The sequence below is a fragment of the Lactuca saligna genome, chromosome 4, assembly GCF_052625555.1.
Source record: "Lactuca saligna cultivar CGN05327 chromosome 4, ASM5262555v1, whole genome shotgun sequence".
NCBI lineage: Eukaryota > Viridiplantae > Streptophyta > Magnoliopsida > Asterales > Asteraceae > Lactuca > Lactuca saligna.
In genome coordinates, this window is record NC_136420.1 from 250,862,402 (window position 1) to 250,869,320 (window position 6,919).

The 6,919-nt window shown below is 34.3% G+C and overlaps 1 long non-coding RNA gene and 1 pseudogene across 1 annotated transcript; both read right to left on the bottom strand.

Annotated features, from left to right (window-relative positions):
• Window positions 1–2,735: 2,735 nt before the first annotated feature.
• LOC145039087 (uncharacterized) lies at window positions 2,736–2,961 on the bottom strand. The gene is made up of 2 exons (XR_013679725.1): window positions 2,898–2,961; window positions 2,736–2,808 (listed from the first exon to the last, which is right to left on the bottom strand). It is a non-coding gene; the product is annotated as an uncharacterized LOC145039087 (long non-coding RNA).
• Window positions 2,962–3,716: 755 nt separating this feature from the next.
• Window positions 3,717–5,939, bottom strand: LOC145040581 (uncharacterized; annotated as a pseudogene).
• Between the last annotated feature and the right edge of the window lie 980 nt (window positions 5,940–6,919).

Consider the following 6,919-nt stretch of genomic DNA (forward strand, 5'->3'; position numbering starts at 1 on the left):
CTAAAATACTTATGAACTTACCAGCTTAATGCCGATAAACTCTTTCAAAATAACTTGTATTCTCAGGTCATCAGTAGACAGGTACCGAGGCCAGCTTTTGAGAAGATGGAGCGCATCTAAGACTCATCTTTTTATTTTGATATACATTATTTTTGGTGTCTATACTGTACAGAACACGCTTGTATTAAAATTATATATTGAATGCAATGGATGATGTTGTTTTCTTATTTACATTTACTGTGTTGTGATACTTTACATGACGTCCTCCGCCCCAGAACGTTTCCGCCGTTCTTGGTTTTGGGGTGTGACATTTACTCATTTAGCAATGTACTTTTATTTATGGAAACTTTTATCAAAACTTTGATTATGATTTATGAAACCAATATTATTTTTAACCTGTGAACTCACCAACTATTTTTATAGTTGACGCTGTTTTACATGCTTTTTCAGGAATCATCTAGTAAGAGGCATGTAGAGACACAACACTTATAGGAGCATTTGCATGTGTTGTCTTTCAAATACATTGTAATTTGTTTTAAAAAGTTATTCAAATGCATTGTACATTGTAATTCTTTTTAATACTATGGTTGGTGTTATCTTTTAACTTTTGCTGTGAGACCTCACTACTAGAAAAACAGCCTTTTACGATGCTCATTGCGCGTCGTAAAAGGCTCAGACGATGCGCAAATGCGCGTCAAGGAAGGCCCTGTCATAAAGAGAGACGACGCTCATTTACGACACGCAATGCGTATCAAGGAAGGCCCTGTCATAAAGGAAGACGACATGCATTTGCGTGTCGTAACCTTACGACGTGCGTGTTAATGACACGCAATGTGTATCAAGAAAGCCCCTGTCAAGAAAGGTCATGTCATAAATGAAGATGACACACATTTTTGCGTATCATAATTTTAAATGTTTAAAAAAAATATTATTTATAGATTTACTTATTTTCAAATTAAATTTGTATTTAATGTTTCATAATAGAAAAAAAAATATGATATACAAAAAATAGAATCCATTGCATAAATTTAATGTTATACAATTATGTTTCTTACAATATATAAATTTGCATCTAATCTACTATGTACATCAAATTCCAACTAAGTAAAGTTTCATCTTGCCTTTCATAATTTTTTAAGACTAATGCTCCAAACAGCTGATTATATGGATAAGCAGTTGTACATGGCCCATCTCACTCAATAATTACTTAGCCAAATTCAACTCACTTTCCAAGAGTTTTCTCATGTACAACAAGGCTAGTTCCAGTTCCTTCCAAACCTACACAAAGTATCACATCCAATTAGGAAGTAAATATAAGCATATCTTGCAGGGGTAAAATGGTAATTTGTGTAATTTTATAACCAAACACAAATTACCAGGAAAATACATAAGAACAGGAGAATCTTTTAGAGGCCTGTTACAGGCAACAGGGCAAAACCATGTTGAGATCATGTTTGGAGATGATCATCTCCAAACATGATCTCAACATGGTTTTCCCCTGTTGCCTGTAACAGGCCTCTAAAAGATTCTCCTGTTCTTATGTATTTGCCTGGTAATTTATGTTTGGTTATAAAATTACACAAATTACCATTTTACCCCTGCAAGATATGCTTATATTTACTTCCTAATTGGATGTGATACTTTTCTATGAAGAGCATTAACACTATTCTTTTGCATCAAAAACTTCAAAACCTGCATAATTAAATTAATGTGTAATCACCTACAGGTCAATAAGGTAGGTTTAAGCAAAAGAGTTTCATAATAGTAAGATTTTACTTACCACTGTTGTTAATGACATTGAAAGAAGCAGCCCAACAAACACCCCCTCAGAAGGATTACTACCACATAACTGTTGATATTTGATACTTTATTACTAAATGAAACCAAAAACAAAGTTAAAAACTCAACAAAATCAGAAGGTTTTAGTCAAACATAGAGAGGTTGTAATTCCAAATATTAATAAATGACATTGATTGAACCACCTGCAAATTTACCATTTTGTCCCTATGAGATTCACTACTAAACACATTCTACAGTTTGTAAGCTAATATATATATATATATATATATATATATATATATATATATATATATATATATATATATATATACATGTGCGATTTCTTCGGTGCTTGACAAAACGTCTCTAAAGTAGGCATTCTTTACGTCCTTTGTGCTCCCGTTGGTTCGTTTTCGAAGTCGATTTCGACCTAAAACACACAACATGCAAAACATGATATGAATTTGTGTTGTGTGTTTCTTTGAGGGTAGAAGAGTAATTTTACACATACCGTGCCGATAAGTGCGTAAGCTACAACCAAGGGAAGTGAAGCCAAGTAATTGTCTCTTGTTAGTGGGTGAACACGCAATTCAAAGTTTCTATTTCCAGAAAGCGCAGCTACCCCATACTGTAAGAGCAGCTCAATCATCCAAATATCTACAGTTTCACAAGCAAGATGGAGGAGGGTGCACCCATGGAATTCCTCCATGCCAAGTCCTTGCACTTCACTGGTGCCTGCTGCGGCTACCATTGATGAGATTGAGATTGAATCACTACCCCCTGGGCCCAGGTCTTGCAACATCATTGCCTTAGCAAGGGTTAGAGAAGAATTATAAAAATATTGCATGTAAATGTAGTTCATGTCTGCTTCAAAGTTGAAGTCAAGAGGTTAACAGTGTGATGAGCAACAGATTTCTCATCATGTACTCTACCTCCACCATGGTGATGATGAGAAGAAAGCCAACGACTCAGCAGGCCATGACCGAGTTCAGAGCTATTCCTCTGACCAGATATTTGACTGCCAGAGCCCTGTTGTCGAAAATAAAAATATAGGTATTTAATAAGTAAAGACTAAAGTAAAGTAAAGGAAGTTGAGTTACAGATGGTTTGAGGAGCACTTGGAAAGATATCCTTGGCGAATGGTTTGAACCTTGCCCTTTGAAGCAGACTGCATGATCACCTGCTCTCCCGATCAATTTGTCTTTTGTACTCTTGCATTCTTTCGTTCAGAGCTGCTTGCTCATAATTTGATCTCTCTTGAGATTGTTGACCATATGTCAACACCTGCCCAGTTTTTTTATATTAAAATTAAAATAAAACACAACATGCATTCTTCTTTTCTTTTCTATATGTCTAATCTCTAAACTAAAATAAATACCAAACCTGATTTATATACGACTCCGTCTGATGCAAAAGCTCATATCCCTACAACAAGAATAATTCAGATTTCGATTTTAGAAAGCTCCACAAACACACACTGCTGCGATCGAATTGAATTCTCTACCTATTTGAGGTAACGAAGATGGGCATCCATCATACCGCTCACTGCTTCCAGAAATTCAAATCTCTTTTTTTCTTCAACATTAGAAAGTGTGGTAACCTAAATAACAAACCATGCAATAAGAATAATTCAGATAAATGATGCATGATTTCAATCGGTGTGTAGACATTTAAACAAATAGTTGGTGTACAACTGCAAATCACCAGAATTAGAGAAAGCTCTTGTACAAATCAAACCGAAGTACCCATAAAAGCTTTCAAAGACGTGGATTTTTTCACTAAAAATCGTAATTGTAAGGTGGGAATTTGAAAGAAATGATGAAAGAGTAGTGGGTATGAATATGATCGAAAATCTGCAACTTACAATGGATTTACTAGGTCTTTTTAGATATAATAAACAATTTTGACCTAGCTGCTAAAACATAATGAAGGGATTGTCACCCTTTTGTTTAGAGAAACAACCCAGGGTGTCTAGGAACCTCTTCATCCTTTTTACTATCTTTTACTTCTTTACCCTTTGTTTCACCTTTAACATCCTTCTCTTTTTTCACTTTCTCCTCCTTTAACTTCTCCTCAGTTTCCAATTTTTCATTATTGTCAGACTGGACAATAATACCCTTCGTTTTGGAACCCATTTTACCTTTCTTTTCATCTTTTTTCTGCTCAGGGGCAACACTTTGTTACGCCACAATAGTTACTTTTGATTTATCTACCACTTTATCTTTAGCAACAACCTTTTTTTTTCACAACCCTTTTTATTATTTTCTTTTTTACAGTTTTTTTCACACTTGTAAGACTTTCTGTATCTGCACTCTTTGGCTTGATTTCAGAACTCTCTTTCTCTTTGACAGGTGTCACTTCAGATTGTGTCCCTACATCTTCTTTCTTAACAGATTTCACCACATGAACCTTTTTTATAACTTTCTTTTTTGTAAGAGTTTTCACAGTAAGAGTATTACCAGTTGACTCTTGACCTTGACCTTATCTTTGACTTTGACTTTGACCTGCAGTCTCTGTCTCTGTAGAAGTCTCTCCCACATTCTTGGAATCTAATAATGTATCAGTTTGTTTGGTTGTGTCTCCTGCTTTATCTTTTTTAACAGCCTTCTTTTTTATAACTTTTCTGATAATTTTCTTTTTTCCACTACCAGTTTTCTTTTCTACAGAGTTATTCCCTTCGCCAGGTGTCTCAACCACATTTGTCTTCTCTATATCTACTGCATTAATATGAACTCCTACGTTTTCAGGTTCTTTGACTTTATCTTTTGCCATTTCTTTTAGTTTTGATGCTGACTCATCAGATTCAGGCACTTTCTCTTTTTCTAATTTTGCATCCTTCTTCAGATCTTTGGGTGTCCCAGGTTCCTTATCTAAGCAGAATCAACAGAGTTATAAAAGGTAAACTTACAACATTTTTATAAAAATAAATAACTTTCAGGTATGATAATATCAATAAGTTAGTTACATTTCAATCCTTCCTTCTTTCCTCGAGCTATTTATATAAACCAAAACATATGATGGAAGAAACAACTTTTAGTTTCAATATGTTAGTTTCATCTGTCCTTTTTTCTAATCTATTTTTAAATATATATATATCTATATATATATATATATATATATATATATATATATATATATATGTATATATATATATATATATGTAAAATATGAAGCAGTAACAGTATACCTCTCTTTTAAGAGCATATCGATGCTCTCTCTCAACAATAGCTTTCTTGTGTGAAAGCCATTGATCCCTCCATGCATATGTTGAAGGTAAACAATCTGATAAATCAGGAACATAGAGTAGTGTGACCTCCTTATGGCTAAATATTCCATCTTTTTTAACTCGGTCATAATGAATCTGCAAAAATGGACATAATCAAATGATTAGATAACAAGAAAATCTAATTAATTAATTAGATAAACTCTCGAAACAATAACGGATTACCTCGAGGAAAGGATTCCAATGTTGGTAATTTTTCAAATCAAGTCCTGTGAGGTCTTTGGCATACCTACACAATATAAATCAATAAACTAGAAATCTGTAAAGGGGGGGGGGGAGGGAATATACAAGTTATCATGCAAAAACAAACCTAAGAGCAGTGTGAACAAGAGTGGATTTGTCAACAGAAGGATCATTGCCATCTGTGGTTTCCCACAAGCCTCCAATTGCCTTGAAAGTATTCCCATTTTTATGACAAGCAAACCTAATCATGTTGCAAAAATGGGGAATTCAAGTCATTAATAAAATCTGAATCAAAGCGTTTTGACTGAGTCCACTCATTAATATAATCTGAATCAAATAAGCAAAAGAAATTACAAATTTTAATCTCAAATTCAAGTCAGAAATCTAGGAGAGAAAATATATACCTTTGCATTCCACCGAGTGTGCTCTGATTTTACAGGGTCGTCAACCATTGTTTTAATGGATGCCTCTTTCTGCTGAGTTTCTTGAAGAGTTGAGTTTTGTGCATACATTTTGGAACAAAGATAGATGTGAAAGAATGATGATATTCTTTTTGACTGTTTCTATCTACTTACAAGGTCTGGTAAATGAGAACCAATAGCAACAAGTAGGGATGAAGCATCCCTTTACCAATCAGCTTTTATTTCCTACATGGCATATTAAAAGATAGATGCCAAACAATATTATAAGCACTTCAAGATCTGGTTCAATACAAAAAGTTGATCAGCATCAATCAACAGAAAATTTAAGTTATTATACTTAAATGCAAATATCAACTAATTATTCAGTTTAATTTTCTTTTGAAAAGTTTCATGCAATTTAGATATCATAAGAAATCTTCAAAAAGATTAGGTACTCTATTTTATGAAACAGGTGCAAGCCAACTCTAAGTTTACAAGACCAGATTGTATATAAACAAATTTGCACAGTCAAGGGCATTTCAAACTTTGATTTTTTTTTCATATTAACAAAAATTGTTGGTTTACTATCACACCACAAGCACAACATTACAAATTGTAAAAATATATGGTAACACAGTTGTGTTTAAGTATCTTATGAAACATGGTTAAGTGTTTAGCTGATATAGGCAAAAGAATGTAAAAAATGCAATTAGGGCTATGAAAAAAAAACGAATTAGGGCTAGAATAATCTGAATCAGGGGAATAGAAAGAGTCAAACGTTCAATCAAATACCTTATACACTTCAAATTGCCAACTCTAAGAAAACAATAAGATCAGTGCAATAGAGAGGCGCTTGGTGAAGCAGCGGAGATGAGTCTGATGAAGGAATTGGGGTATCGCTGGAAGAAGAGAGAGGAAGGTGGCATAGGGAAGGAATTGGGGGAACAAGGGAAGAGGCGAAGGACATATAATGGATTGCAGTTGACCTATAATAGGAAAATGGAGTTATCTTGACCAAAAATCACGATCCACTGGATGAATATGCTTCACCTTCTACATGCCATATGTTTTTCTCTAACTTTTCATACGCACGCTCGTTCAATGGGTTTTGAAGAAGAAACAATCGTTTTGGGATATAGATGTTTTGATGGATGATGGATGCGGTGGGATACATGTTTTGAATCGATACCACAAGCCCTAATTTGAGAAGACGGTCTGATCTTAGGGTTTCAAAGGGTACAAAGGTTCGTAGATCGGAGATGTAGGATTCCGA